We start from the raw sequence: 16,000 nt of genomic DNA, 5'->3' as shown, positions 1-16,000 counted from the left end.
CTCTCATTTCTTTTCCAAATTTTTCATCTATCTCTCATATATGATTTTAAATTCATTTTTGAATTTTTCCAAAAGTTCTTTCTTGATTTAAGATCACTTCCCATTTTTCTTTGGTGTTTTGCCCATAGGTGTTTTGACACTGTTGTTGTCTTAGTTTTTATCTTGATTTTGTGGTGACATAATAGCTTTTTATGATCAGACTATTTTTTTTTGCTTTTTGTTCATCTTCTCTGGCCTTTTTCCTTTCTTTTAAATTTGAACTCTGCTCGTTCCAGGACCTACAGGTGCTTGATGTTTACCTGGTATTGTACTGATGTAGCCCTGTGACCCATTTGGCGCCTGTGCAGATACTGCACTAAGGGGATTGACTTGGTGGTGACTGGTGCTGCTACAGGCTATAGGGATTTGGCAGTTTACCTGGTGTTGAGACAGGGTCCTATGGTGAGGTCTGGCAAGTGCTAAGACTGGTGGGGTGTTTCTGCATTTCCCCAGGCCACGCTGAAGCATTTGGTAGTCTGGCTGTTGGAGGCTGCTTATCTGGCCAGGGCTATGCTGAGTGGCAGGGGCCGGATGCTGATCTCTCGGTTTGCTTAGGCACGCTAGGGCTAGTGTTTACCCCTTTGCCTGGGGCTACACAGATGCACGTGGTGGTTATCAGAGCCGAAGTCTGCCCTTCTCCTGACTATGTTGAGGCACAAAGGAAATTCTGGTGTTGGTATTTGCCTACTCCATCACACTGGGGGTCAGGATTTACTGCTGGTTTGTTGAAGTGGGACTTAGGACTGGCTTGTTGGATTACTTCCTGACCTAGACTATGCTCCTCTTTTACCCCAGTGAAACAGACCTCTCCTACTGACCTTCTAAGTTTCTTAGGTTCAAAGATTGTTTCATCCCATCTTTTTGCTGGTTTTGTTGTTCCAGAATTTGTTTGGAGGGCCCTATTTTATGGTTATTTGAAGGTGAATATGGGAGAATTGTGGTAATTTACTGCTTAATCCACCATCTTGATCCCTGTTTTCTTAAAGAAATACAAATATTTTCAAAACCCACTAAATTTCCTGCGGCAAAGCCCTGGTTTTTGTACTAGCTAGAGTTGCCAACTGAGTTGGTTAATATTATGATTGCTGAGAATATTTGTATATAATAATATGTCTCTTCCAAGTTCTTCTACTACACTTCAGTCAGATGTGGGATTCTTTATCTAGCCCAGAGGTTCTTAACCTTTTTATATCCATCATGGATGGATATAGCAAATCTGACATTCTGGCAAAGCCCTTTCTCAGAATAATGTTTTTTTAAAACACATAAGAGATTACAAAGGAAACCACTTAGTTTGTAATAGAGTCTATAGACAGGAAGACAATGATCACGTGCAGTCTAGGAGCCAGCTTAATAACTACAGTAATTTCAAAATAGTGATGAATATAAATAAATAATATTTTGAATACAATGCAATATCTGTAAAGTGATGTAACATCTCTGATTTCTATTGGTGATTAAGACACAGGTATTGCTAGTATTATGACTTAATGCCAAGAAGACTGAAAGAAATGAGCCATAAAAAATTTGCAATTGGCATTGAATTTCAATGAGAATTTACTTCAAATAAAGATGAATTGTTTTTCCCACTTAGGTTCACAGATCTTCTGAACTCTACAAGCTGCCCCTGCGGACCTCACATTAAGAACTTCTGTTTTATACATAAGCTTAACTTAAGTGCCTAAACTATACTTAGACCTTCTGACAAAAGTACAAAGTATATTTCTCTACAAAAATGTGAAACCTAGTTATTGTTTTATGACTTGCTTATGTGGAAAAAGCAGGCAAAGTTCAGGTGGAAATATCCCTGTATGATTCTGCATGGCCTATTATGCATTAACCAGTCAGAGTCATAAGTTTCCTATACAAAATTAACTGAAGACCAACTTAAGAATATATATATATATTCAATACATAATTGGCATAACTGTGAAATTGTTTATTGTATTTAGAAGATGAATAAATATATCATAGCCCTGAAAAGCATTTCTTGCAATAATTCTTTTAGTCACAGAATAGCACACAATGACCCATACTCAGAGAAATCACATGTATTTATTGACCAAATTATAGGATTATGGAATCACAGAACAAGAACAGGAAGTAACTTTATAGTTCCTCATTTTACAGATGAAAAAACTGATCCCCAACAAGATTAAATGATTTGTCCAAGGCTATCACATTGATAACAGAGGTGGAATTTGAACTCAGGTCCTCTTTGCTCTTGATTTCTAGTTCCTCTGACTTAAAGGCAAGACTTCTCATACTTCCTACCAAATGCCACCCAGATCTTCCTTCTGCCTCATTTCCAAGTACTGTCTCTTCCTGCTATTCTAAATTCATACCCAATATACTAGGGCATATGAAGAACAATTAAGTAGCATAGTAGATAGAGAATCAGGCTGATCATGGAGAAAACTCATCTTCCTGAATTTAAATCCACTTAGCTGTATGACCCTAGGCAAATCACTTAACTCTGTTTGCCTCAGTTTTCTCATGTGTAAAATGATCCAGAGAAGGAAATGGCAAATTCACTCCAGTATCTTGCCCAACAAACTCCAATAAGGAATCAAACATGACTAAAACAATTCAACAGCATAATTAGAGCTTTTTCCATTCAATAGGAACTTTCTTATTTCATCACTCTGGATACTTGAAAACTGCTTGCTAGGTCCCCTCAAGGGCAAAGACAATCCCTACCCATATTACATCATATTTATTCTTGATGATATAAGCTGTGTTTCAATAGGATACTGCCATCTTCCCATCACCACTATTTTCATTTGCCAAAAACTGACTAGGAAATCACCAGGAAATAAAATTCTGACCAACCCACTATTTATTTGTATTAGATGGTGAATTATAAATTGTTACCATGGCATTCACATTGACTTGAGTAAATTAACAGTTCTGCAAATAAAATCTGCTAATAGCTGATACTCTTATGGGTTTGAGTTTCCTATTTCTCAATCATTTTATTTTACTGAAATACAAGTAGTTATTGTACTAACTAAAAGGACCACGCACCTCCCTAATGAGCTCTTATAACAAGTTAGGACTAGAAGGACCTTGAATGATCTAGTCATCTAAATGACCTTTTTTCCCTAAAGGGTCTGCAAGAAAGTGGTTATGAGTAGCTTATGATATCTTCAGTGATTGTCTTCACCTCATGGTCTAGAGGTTTATTATCACTTGTACCAATTAAATGCATGTATAGAAAAAAATAAGACTTGGAGGAAGTACAAATACTATTGGTTCTTATTTATTATTTCTCTCTCCATAAAATTCTAAGATCCTTTTCATTCTTGTTCTTTTATAAGCTTAAACCTATTTAACTAGGAACAGGTCTACAGCCTCATCAATGGGAGTGAGTTAGAGGAAGCAGCAGATCTTTCCCATAACCATAAAGACATGTCAAAACAATTTTCTAAGAGAATGTAGCTTTATGGAGGTAAGATTGTGTCAGACTGACACAAGCATTACTGAAGCTTCTGGTAGTATGCCTGCTGATTCCTTTTAAACCTCTTTACTTTGAAATCTACATTAGACTTCTCTGCTGTTGACTAATTGATCCTTTTTTTAGTTTTAGTATTTCTGGAAAACCCTGACTTATTGTTCTGCAGAAGATAGAACAACAAACGTCTCACTGCATTTGAAAACTATATCACCATATAGCACTGTCTACCAGAGGCTTTAAATTTTCCTGATAAAATCACATTACTGGACAGACCAAAAAAAAAAAAAAAAAAAAAACCTATGTACCATGAGGAGTGCGTTTTTATTTCATTTAAACTGTGTATTTATTTAAAAGTCACATTAGGAAGTACCCTTCAATGCTTGCATACGCAGTCTGTACCTTGCCTATAATCAATGTTATTGTAACTGAAAGATATAAGTTGAGAAAGGAAAGATATTCACCATGTTTGGTCTATGTTTTATTACATCAAAATAAAACATTAAAAGAAGACAGAACATGTTTGTTGGACTCTTATCTATGTCTTAAATTGAAACACGGTACTGTATTGACTTGTTTTGGCTTTGATTTTAGCCAAAAAACTTCATTTTTTTAAAAAAGTATTTTTAAATATTACTTTTAGGGAAAAAAATTGAGTTTCAAGTTCTCTTCCTTCCCTCCCACCTCTTTCCTACCCACTGAGAAGGCAAGCAATAATCTATCAATTGGGGGGACTTCTGGCCAAGAAGGCAGAGAGGAGGCACACAGCTGTGTAAGCTCCGCATTTTCTCTCACTATCCATTTCATGACAAGCCTCTGAATTAATGCCTGACTGAAAAAAACCCCACAAATAGTTATAAAGAGAAGACATCCTTGAGACTCGCCAGGAAAGGTCTGTTTTTGTTCGAGGGCGGGGATGGTTTTAGTTTGGAGGCAGGCTGCGGGCAGGCAGAGGCACTGAGAGCACGGGAGCAGACCGGATAGGGGGTGGGGCGTGATCACAGCCGTCTCTGTGGGGAGAGCTTCGCTACAGGACTGGATACTTTGCTCCGGCAGCAAGTCAGCAGCCCAGCAGAGAAGCTAAAAACACCGGGGCTGAAGAATACAACCCCAAACAGCTGGAGTCTCTCGGGACCTGGCCCCCCCCCCCCCCCACAGTGACTCAGCATGCTCTGGGATCTCAGAGTGCAGGCGCAGCACAGTCCTGCTAGTGCCTCACTGCTGCCCCCTGCAGTCTGTAGAGGAAGCTCAGTAACACCACCCAGCCCCTCCCCCAAAGAAAGCAGCCTCCATTTAGGGTTTTTTTTTCTTTTTTTTCTTTGCTAGTTTGTCTTTGATTCTCTGACAAAATGAGCAAAAAATTGAAGAGGACTTTAACCCTTGACAGCTTCTATACAGATAGAGAGCAGACTCTAAACCCTGAGGAGACTAAAAACAGACAGTCTCCAGGTAAATCCCCAAAGGAGGAGATCATCTGTTCCTCAGCACAGATGAATCTCATGGAGGAAATTAAAAAGGCTCTCACAAGGGAGCTAGAAGAAAAATGGGAAAAGCAGAGTGAGGCTTGGCAAAAGGAGAGGGAGGCTTGGGAAAAGGAGAGGGAGGCTTGACAAAAGAGCCTGGAGAACTCAGTTAAAGAGAGACTGGATAAAGAAATAAAATCCTTGAAAAATAGGATTGGTGAACTGGAAACAGAAAACAGCTCTCTAAAAAACAAAATTGGCAAAATGGAAAAAATTCCATAGAACAAAAGAACTCAATGGGACAATTAGAAAAAGATTTTTAAAAAGTGAGTGAAGAAAATACTTCATTGAAAATCAGGTTCGAACAAATGGAATTGAATGACTCAAGGAGACAAGAAGAATCAGTCAAGCAAATCCAAAAAAATCAAACAATGGAAAAGAATGTGAAATACATTCTGGGGAAGACAACAGACCTGGAAAACAGATCCAGGAGAGACAATCTGAGAATCATTGGACTTCCAGAAAAACATGATGAAAAAAAGAGCCTGGACACTATTTTCCAGGAAATTATCAAAGAGAACTGCCCAGAAGTCATAGGAACAGAGGATAAAATAGACATTGAAAGAATTCATTGATCCCCTACTGAAAGGGATCTTAAAATCAAAACACCAAGAAATATAGTGGCCAAATGCCAGAACCCTCAGATGAAGGAAAAAATACTGCAAGCAGCTAGAAAAACCCAATTCAAGTATCAAGGAGCCACAATAAGGATCACCCAGGATCTAGCAGCATCCACATTAAAGGATCGAAGGGCCTGGAATATGATATTCCAAAAGGCTAAGGAACTTGGGATGCAACCAAAAATAACTTACCCAGCAAGAATGAGCATCTTTTTCCAGGGAAGAAGATGGACATTCAATGAAGTAAGCGAATTTCACCTATTTTTGATGAAAAAGCCAGAACTTAACAAAAAGTTTGATCTACAAACATAAAATCAAGAGAAACCTAAAAAAGTAAAGATTAATCTTGGGAACTATATTTTGGCTATAAAGATGTATAAAGAATACATGTATACCTTGTTCTAGAAATTAGATGTGGAAAGGACATTCTACCAGAAAAAGGGTAAAGTGCGGGTACTACATCTCATGAAGAGGCAAAGGAAACCTATTATATCTGAGAGAAAGAATGGAGGGGGGTGAATATAGTGGGTATCTTACTGCCTTCAGAATTGGCTATAAGAGAAAAATTTTAGACATATTCAATCTATGGTGAAACTTCTCCCACCTCATTGAAAAGTGAGAAGGGAAAAGTGAAAAGGGAAGGAATAAGCTAAGTGGAAGGAAAAAGGAAACTGGGAGGGAAAGGGCAAGATAGGGGGAGGAACTCTAAGGCGGGGGGAGGGATACTAAAAAGGGAGGGCTGTGAGAAGCAAGTGGTGCTCACAAGCTTAATACTGGGAAGGGGGGGAACGGGGAAAGAAAGGAGAAAAGCATAAACCGGGGTTAACAAGATGGCAAGTAATACAGAATTGGTCATTCTAACCATAAATGTGAACGGGGTAAACCCCCCATAAAGAGAAAGCGGTTAGCAGAATGGATTAAAAGCCAGGATTCTACAAGATGTTGTTTACAGGAAACACACCTGAAGCAGGGAGATACATGCAGGTTAAAGGTAAAAGTTTGGAGCAAAATCTACTATGCTTCAGGTAAAGTCAAAAAATCAAGGGTAGCCATCCTGATCTCAGATCAAGCTAAAGCAAAAATTGATATAATTAAAAGAGATAAGGAAGGGCACTATATCTTGCTAAAGGGTAGCATGGATAATGAAGCACTATCTATATTAAACATATATGCACCAAGTGGTGTAGCATCTAAATTCTTAAAAGAGAAATTAAGAGAGCTGTAAGAAGAAATAGACAGCAAAACTATAATAGTGGAAGATCTCAACCTTGCACTCTCAGAATTAGATAAATCAAACCACAAAGAAAGAAGTCAAAGAGGTAAATAGAATACTAGAAAAGTTAGATATGATAGATCTCTGGAGAAAATGTAATGGAGACAGAAAGGAGTACACTCTCTTTTCAGCAGTTCATGGAACCTATACAAAAATTGACCATATATTAGGACGTAAAAACCTCAAACTCAAATGCAGTAAAGCAGAAATAGTAAATGCATCCTTTTCAGACCACGATGCAATGAAAATTACATTCAACAAAAAGCCAGGGGAAAGTAGACCAAAAAATAATTGGAAACTAAATAATGATTTATTAAATCATACTAAAGAATGATTGGGTGAAACAGCAAATCATAGACATAATTAATAACTTCACTCAAGAAAACGATAATAATGAGACATCATACCAAAATGTATGGGATGCAGCCAAAGCGGTAATAAGGGGAAATTTCATATCTCTAGAGGCCTATTTGTATAAAATAGAGAAAGAGAAGGTCAATGAATTGGGCTTGCAACTAAAAATGCTAGAAAAGGAACAAATTAAAAACCCCCAGTCAAACACTAAACTTGAAATTCTAAAATAAAAGGAGAGATCAATAAAATTGAAAGTAAAAAAACTATTGAATTAATTAATAAAACTAAGAGTTGGTTCTATGAAAAAACCAACAAAATAGATAAACCCTTAGTAAATCTGATTAAAAAAAGGAAAGAGGAAAATCAAATTGTTAGTCTTAAAAATGAAAAGGGAGAACTCACCACTAATGAAGAGGAAATTAGAGCAATAATTAGGAGTTACTTTGCCCAACTTTATGCCAATAAATTCAACAACTTAAATGAAATAAAAGAATACCTCCAAAAATATAGCTTGCCCAAACTAAGAGGAAGAAGTAAATATCCTAAATAGTCCCATCTCAGAAAAAGAAATAGAACAAACTATCAATCAATTCCCTAAGAAAAAATCCCCAGGACCAGATGGATTTACATGTGAATTCTATCAAACATTTAAAGAACAATTAACTCCAATGCTAAATAAACTATTTGAAAAATTAGGGATTGAAGGAGTCCTACCAAAGTCCTTTTACAACACAGACATAGTACTGATATCTAAACCAGGTAGGCTGAAAACAGAGAAAGAAAATTATAGACCAATCTCCCTAATGAATATTGATGCTAAAATCTTAAATAAAATATTAGCAAAAAGATTACAGAAAATCATCCCCAGGATAATACACTATGACCAAGTAGGATTTATACCAGGAATGCAGGGCTGGTTCAATATTAGGAAAACTATTAGCATAATTGACTATATCAATAACCAAACAAACAAAAACCATATGATCATCTCAATGGATGCAGAAAAAGCATTTGATAAAATCCAACATCCATTCCTAATAAAAACACTAGAGAGCATAGGAATAAATGGACTTTTCCTTAAAATAGTCAGGAGCATATATTTAAAACCATCAGTAAGCATCATATGCAATAGGGAAAAACTGGAACCTTTCCCAGTAAGATCTGGACTGAAGCAAGGTTGCCCACTATCACCATTATTATTTAATATCGTATTATTAATATCGATATTAAATAATATCGTATTAGAAACACTAGCCTCTGCAATAAGAGTAGAGAAAGATATTAAAGGAATTAGAGTAGGCAATGAGGACACCAAACTATCACTCTTTGCAGATGATATGATGGTATACCTAGAGAACCCCAGAGATTCTACTAAAAAGCTATTAGAAATAATTCATAATTTTAGCAAAGTAGCTGGATACAAAATAAATCCCCATAAATGCTCAGCATTTTTATACATCACCAACAAAACCCAACAGCAAGAGATACAAAGAGAAATTCCATTCAGAATAACTGTTGATAGCATAAAATATTTGGGAATCTATCTACCAAAGGAAAGTCAGAAATTATATTAGCAAAATTACAAAAAAGTCTCCACACAAATAAAGTCAGACTTAAATAATTGGAAAAATATTAAGTGCTCTTGGATAGGCCGAGCGAATATAATAAAGATGACAATACTTCCTAAACTAATCTATTTATTTAGTGCTATACCAATCAGACTTCCAAGAAAATATTTTAATGATCTAGAAAAAATAACAACAAAATTCATATGGAACAATAAAAAGTCGAGAATCTCAAGGGAATTAATGAAAAAAAAAAATCAAATGAAGGTGGCCTAGCTGTACCTGATCTAAAATTATATTATAAAGCAGCAGTCACCAAAACCATTTGGTATTGGCTAAGAAATAGATTACTTGTTCAGTGGAAAAGGTTAGATTCACAAGACAGAATAGTCAACTATAGCAATCTAGTGTTTGACAAACCCAAAGATCCTAACTTTTGGGATAAGAATTCATTATTTGATAAAAACTGCTGGGATAACTGGAAATTAGTATGGCAGAAATTAGGCATGGACCCACACTTAACACCATATACCAAGATAAGATCAAAATGGGTCCATGACCTAGGCATAAAGAACGAGATTATAAATAAATTAGAGGAACATAGGATAATTTATCTCTCAGACTTGAGGAGGAGAAAGAAATTTGTGACCAAAGATGAACTAGAGACCATTACTGATCACAAAATAGAAAATTTTGATTACATCAAATTAAAAAGCCTTTGTACAAACAAAACTAATGCAAACAAGATTAGAAGGGAAGCAACAAACTGGGAAAACATCTTCACAGTTAAAGGTTCTGATAAAGGCCGCATTTCCAAAATATATAGAGAACTGACTCAAATTTATAAGAAATCAAGCTATTCTCCAATTGATAAATGGTCAAAGGATATGAACAGACAATTTTCAGATGATGAAATTGAAACTATCACCACTCATATGAAAGAGTGTTCCAAATCATTATTGATCAGAGAAATGCAAATTAAGACAACTCTGAGATACCACTACACACCTGTCAGATTGGCTAAGATGACAGGAAAAAATAATGATGAATGTTGGAGGGGATGCGGGAAAACTGGGACACTAATGCATTGTTGGTGGAGTTGTGAATGAATCCAACCCTTCTGGAGAGCAATCTGGAATTATGCCCAAAAAGTTATCAAACTGTACATACCCTTTGATCCAGAAGTGCTACTACTGGGCTTATACCCCAAAGAGATACTAAAGAAGGGAAAGGGACCTGTATGTGCCAAAATGTTTGTGGCAGCCCTGTTTGTAGTGGTTAGAAACTGGAAAATGAATAGATGCCCATCAATTGGAGAATGGTTGAATAAATTGTGGTATATGAGTGTCATGGAATATTATTGTCCTGTAAGAAATGACCAGCAGGATGAATACAGAGAGGCTTGGAGAGACTTAAATGAACTGATGCTAAGTGAAATGAGCAGAACCAGAGATCATTATATACTTTAACAACAATACTGTATGAGCATGTATTCTGATGGAAGTGAATTTCTTGGACAAAGAGAAGATTTAACTCAGTTTCAATTGATGAATGATGGACAGAAGTAGCTACACCCAAAGAAAGAACACTGGGAAATGAATGTAAACTGTTTGCATTTTTGATTTTCTTTTCGAGTTATTTTTACCTTTTGAATCTAATTCTTCCTGTGCAGCAAGAGAACTGTTCAGCTTGCAAACATATATTGTATCTAGGATATACTGTGACATATTTAACATGTATAGGACTGCTTGCCATCTGGGGGAGGGGGTGAAGAAAGGGAGGGGAAAAGTCAGAACAGAAGTGAGTGCAAGGGATAATGTTGTTAAAAAAAATTACCCAGAAATGGGCTCTGTCAATAAAAAGTTATAATTATTTTTAAAAAATTTTTTAAAATAAAACATATTTCTATATTAGCCACATCATAAAAAAGAAAGAAAAGTAAGGTGAGAAAATGATGTTTCTATTTGTACTCAGAGTTCATCCTTTTTCTCTCTAGAGATTGATTGTATTTTTTAGCATGAGTTCTTTGGAATTGTCTTACTTTATTATGTAGATCAGAGTAGCTAAGTCTTGCCTACTTGATTAACATTAACAATAGTATTACTACTGTATATACTGTATACAATAATCTCCTAGTTGTGCTCATTTCACTTTGCATCAATTCACTTGAGTCTTCTCATGTGTTTTCTGAAACCATCTTTCTCATCATTTCTTACAAGATAATATTACTCCATTACAGTTATATGCCACAAAAAGAGCTGCTATAAATATTTTTGTACAGATAGGTTTTTTTTTTCTTGACTTCTTTAGGGGTACAGAGCTAGTAGTGGTATTACTGGTCAAAGGGTATGCACAATTTTACAGCCCTTTGGGCATAGTTCCAAATTGTTCTCCAAAATGATTGAACCAGTTTTCAACTATACCAACATCACTTGTGTACCTGTTTTCTCTTTTACCCTCCATCATTTGTCATTCTTGATAAGTATTAATGTGTTTCATTCAGAGTTTCAATTTGTGTTTTTCTAATCAATAGAGATTTAGCATTTTTTTTTGTATGACTATAGATAGCTTTAATTCCTTCTCCTGGAAACTGCCTGTTTATATCTTTTGACTACCAATTGAAGAATGGCTCTTGTTTTATAATTTGACTCAGTTTCCTAGATATTTGAAAGATGATATCTGGGCTCTTTTTTTTAATCATGGTTTTCAGGTGTCCGATAATTCTTGTTATATCTCTTTAATCTATTTTCCAGGTCAGTTATTTTTATAGTGAAATGTTTCATATTTTATTCTACTTTTGTTCATTCTTTTCACTTTTTAAAATATTTCTCAGTCATAGAGTCATTATCTTCCATTTGCTCAATGCTAATTTATAATTATTTTCTTCTATGAACTTTTATACCTCTTCATGTACATTTAGCCTATTTTGCTTTTTAAGGAGTTCTTTTTTCAGTGAAATTTTATAACTCCTCCACCATTAGGCCAATTCAGTTTTTTAAGGTGTTAATTTCTTAGTATTTTTATGCCTCTGTTACCAAGCTATTAATTCTTTTTTCATAATTTTCTTGTCATTCTCATTTCTTTTCTCAATTTTTCCTCTACCAATCTATCTCTTTAACACTTCCAGAAATCCTTTTTGGGCTTATATCCAAATTAGCATTTTCCTTTGAGGCTTTACACTTAGCTGTTTTCATATTGTTGTTTCCTGAGATTGTATATTCTCTGCCATCATAATCGCTTTTCATGGTCAAGTTCCTTTCTGGTTGTTTGCTCATTTTTCCAACTTATTTCTTGACTTTTAACTTTCTGCTAAAGTTGATCTTTGATCACCTAGAGCTAGAGAGGTATTGTCCTAAGATTCAGGCTTTTTCATGCTGTTTTTTTCAGAGCAAGTTTTGGGGTCCATAAGTTTTTGATGTTTCCAAGGTGGTGTGATCCAGGGAGAGGTATGGTCACTGTTCTCCTAGTCTGTGCTCTGGTCTTTACCCAGGAAAAGCTCCTGTTCCCCCCTACAGTCACATTAGCATTTCTCTTGGCCTTAGAACTCTTAACCAGTCCCTTTCTCACCTGCAGTTGCAAATACTAGCACTTCTCTCTGCCTTGGAACTGAAATAAGAGCCCTTGGTCGCTTGTGACCAATGGAGCTCCTCTCCATCCTGGAACTGAGACACGGAATTGTATGGACAATAGAGTTGCCAGTCAGTACCAGCTGCACCTGGTCTAAGCAAAAGACCCCCCTTTAATCTCTTTTTGACCATTTGTCTGACCCTACTTACTGGGCTAAAAGCTGCCACTATTGCTGCATCCTCCAACATCTACTACTAGTGCTGAATTGACATAAAAATCATTTTTAGAGTTCAAATAGGATATCTCCAAACAGCACCTATCATTGAGTGTTCTTGAGGTTGAATTTAAACTTTGAACTTATTTTCATTTTTTCCTCCAATTCCATCATTTCCATCATTCTTCAGTGACTAGAACCAAGTTATAAAAATTACCAAAAGTCTCTAATAAATCTCTATAACGTGCTAGTGACATTCCAGAGGAAGGGACAAAACTGGTATCACTGCTGGCCTTTCTGCCTTCATGGCAAGGGTCTCTGTCACCATTATACCATACACAGAAAATTCATGCATGTGAAATCAGTAAAGTTTCATTTAAATAATGATAAGTTCACAAATGGAGAATAAGTCAAGAAAAGTGGAGCATAGTACTAGACTATATAACAAAGTAGTGAAAGTTGTAATAAAATTGCACAAAATTGGAACACCCACACCAGACTAAGTGGAAGAGCAAAAGAGTTGTACCATCATATTTAAGAGCCGATTCATTTAATTAAGATTTTTATAATTAATTTTAACTAAGTGTAAGAGTTTAATGGAACACTAATAGGAAACTGGGCCTGATTATCAGGATTTCACCTATATTAAAATGTCAGTAAAGAAGAGAAAAGTATCTATATATTTTTTTGATATCTAAAATTGCTATAACTTAAGATACAAGCATATGTAAAATTAGTTTATTATTGTCATAAATAATTTCTATTTCTTTCTTTTTTTGAACAGTGTGGAAACTCAAAACTTCAGGACTTTGTGAAACAAGGGAGTTGAAAAACATTTAACAATCTTCACTTCAACTAAAATCACATATTTTTATGCATGTTTTGTATTTATCTATGAGTATATGTATTGCATTGTGCTCCCAACCCCTAGCAGAATTTAAACTTGTTGAGGAAAAGGACAGTCTCATTTTTATCTTCCCATCTCCCCAATACCTACTATATACCTAGCATATAGAGAGTCCTTAATAAAGATCTGTTGAATTAAGTGAGTGGAATTAACAGCTAGAAATTTAGTGCTTATGCGATGATTCAAAGCAATTCCAATAGATTGAGATGAAAAATGCCCTCCATATCTAGAGAAAAAACTATGGAGACTGAATGTGGAGTGAAGCATGGTGTTTTCATCTTTTTGTTGTTGTTATTGTTTGTTTGCTTGTTGTTTTTTGTTTTTGTTTCTCATGATTTTTCCCTTTTGATCAGTTTTTTTTTTTTTTGCACAATATGACAAATATGTAAATATATTTAAAATCTATATCAGATTGCTTGCTGTCTTGGAGAGGAAGGAGATAAAGGAGGAAGGGAGAAAAATATAGAACACAAAGTATTACAAAAATGAATGTTGAAAACTATCTGTACATGTATATGGAAAAATAAAATACTATTAAAAATGAAAATTAGTGCTTGTTTAACTAATGTGATATTTAGATTAGTGAAAGGAGTATGGTCTTAAAATATCAGTAAATGTTTAGCACAGATTTAGAGCTGAAAAGGACCTTAGAGGTCACCAAATCCAAACTCCTCAATTTTAAAGTTGAAGAAATGAGACCAAAAAAACTAAAACTGAGACAGGTTACAAATTTAGATAGCTCTTTTTGACTCCAGGTTCAGTACTCTATATGTTACCATAGTCTTTACTAAACAGCGTTCTTAGTGTACTGCATCCAGTTTGGGTCTTTTTTTTTTTTTATTTTTAAGAATGGGGCCTTTGTTTCTCTCTTTTCTTTCTTTTTAAATAAATTTGTTTCTATTTTCTGTTTATGTCTTTTTTTCTTAGATCACTTACATTCACCAATGTGTTCTTCCCCTTTTTCTATGTGTGTGTATATATATACATATATATATATACACATTCATATGTTCAGAAATGAATGTTATACAAAAACAAAAAAGTACCAATAAAAATTTTTCATTTTTAAATTTTTCAGAGAAATGTCAGAAGTATTACAAAAGCAGCAATAGCAAAGATATGGGAACATATGCCCTAGGAGGAAAAGTTAAAGGAACTAAGATTATTTACCTTGGACAAAAGAAGGCTAACTTGAGACCTAATAAAAATAAGGGATTTCCTAATTTGAGAATTGGGGGACAATAGAAAAGGCAACTGTGTTCAGTTCTAAGTGCAGAGTGGGTGGAGCTGAAAGAAAGCCAAAAGGAGATGGAGAAGCCTGCCCTTTCTCCCCCATTTCATCTGTTCCTAGCCTCCATCAACTTTCACCTGCCCCTCAGTAGTGAATGGTGCTATCCTGATCCTCTACCCCATCTCTCTGAAGTTGTTTGATTGGAAGGAGAATTGTTTTATTTATATTAAAAATTTTTTTTCTTTCCCTTACTACATTTGTGACTATCATTTTTTCTGATCTCAGTTTTCTTATCTGTGAAATAAAGGAGTCGAACTAGATGATCTTTTTCTCTTTTTCAGTTCTTAAACATAATAATAATAATAGCTAACACTTGTGTAGCACCTTAAGGTTTGCAAATATAAATATTATCTCATTTTATCCTAACAACCCTGGCATATGGGTGTTATTGTTATCCCCATTTTACAGATGAGGAAACTGATGGAACACTGCTAACAAGTATCTAAGGCTACATTTGAATTTAGATCTACCTGACTCTAGGTCCAGCACACTATTTACTGAGTCCCCTAGCTGCCTAGATAATTATAAGGTTACTAACCAGTTATCTTACATCAGGAAAAAATTAAATGGAGCCAATGATCTTAAGATAATGATTTTAATTTAAGCATAAAGAACTTTATGACCATTGAGGTGATAACATATTGTAAGAGACCAGCCAGAGAAGCTCTGAGACCTCAAGAAGAGAAGAGGTTCTTATTTTCCCCAAATGGTTTCATGTCTCAAGAGAAAGACAAGAGAATGGTCCCATGAGGTTGATTCTGCAACCTCACAGGGCTTCTTCGAAAAATGGCAGAAAGCGGGTCCTGCTGCTTCTGGTTTGATTACCTGGTTATGAAACACATGAATGGATCCCTTATAAAATTACTTGAGATCACGTTTGGAGATCTTCCTCCATCAAATCAGTTGTCTCTTACCTGGGTGCTGACATCCACCTGCCCTGCTTCTTTAGGGAATGAGGAGGGAAGCTCCTTACCCTCGTGGTCATCTGCCTGCCTGTGCCATTGTGACATGACACTATGCCCTCATATAGCCCCACTCTCAGCTAGGATCCTGTCATCACAGAGCCCTTCTCCTAAAGGCCGCAAGCCCTACGAATGCCTTTTATCCTTCAAGCAAGCAGGATTCTTTGGAGGATAGACTATCCTCCTGTTTTAATTGAATCTTTGTTCACATTACTCACTATACCTGTCTCC

The 16,000-nt window shown here is 35.6% G+C and overlaps 1 protein-coding gene across 2 annotated transcripts in view; it reads left to right on the top strand.

Annotated features, from left to right (window-relative positions):
- Positions 1-15,067, top strand: part of RSPH3 (radial spoke head 3) — a 143,133-nt gene extending 128,066 nt beyond the window's left edge. For both annotated transcript variants that reach the window (XR_007953663.1, XM_051998019.1), the window contains one exon: positions 13,394-15,067. The gene's annotated coding sequence lies outside the window, so the exon portion shown is untranslated. The remainder of the gene's footprint in view (positions 1-13,393) is intronic.
- The last annotated feature ends 933 nt before the right edge of the window (positions 15,068-16,000 follow it).

This window comes from Antechinus flavipes, chromosome 4 (genome assembly GCF_016432865.1).
Source record: "Antechinus flavipes isolate AdamAnt ecotype Samford, QLD, Australia chromosome 4, AdamAnt_v2, whole genome shotgun sequence".
Taxonomy (NCBI): Eukaryota; Metazoa; Chordata; class Mammalia; order Dasyuromorphia; family Dasyuridae; genus Antechinus; species Antechinus flavipes.
This window is presented reverse-complemented; position numbering and strand designations above follow the sequence as displayed.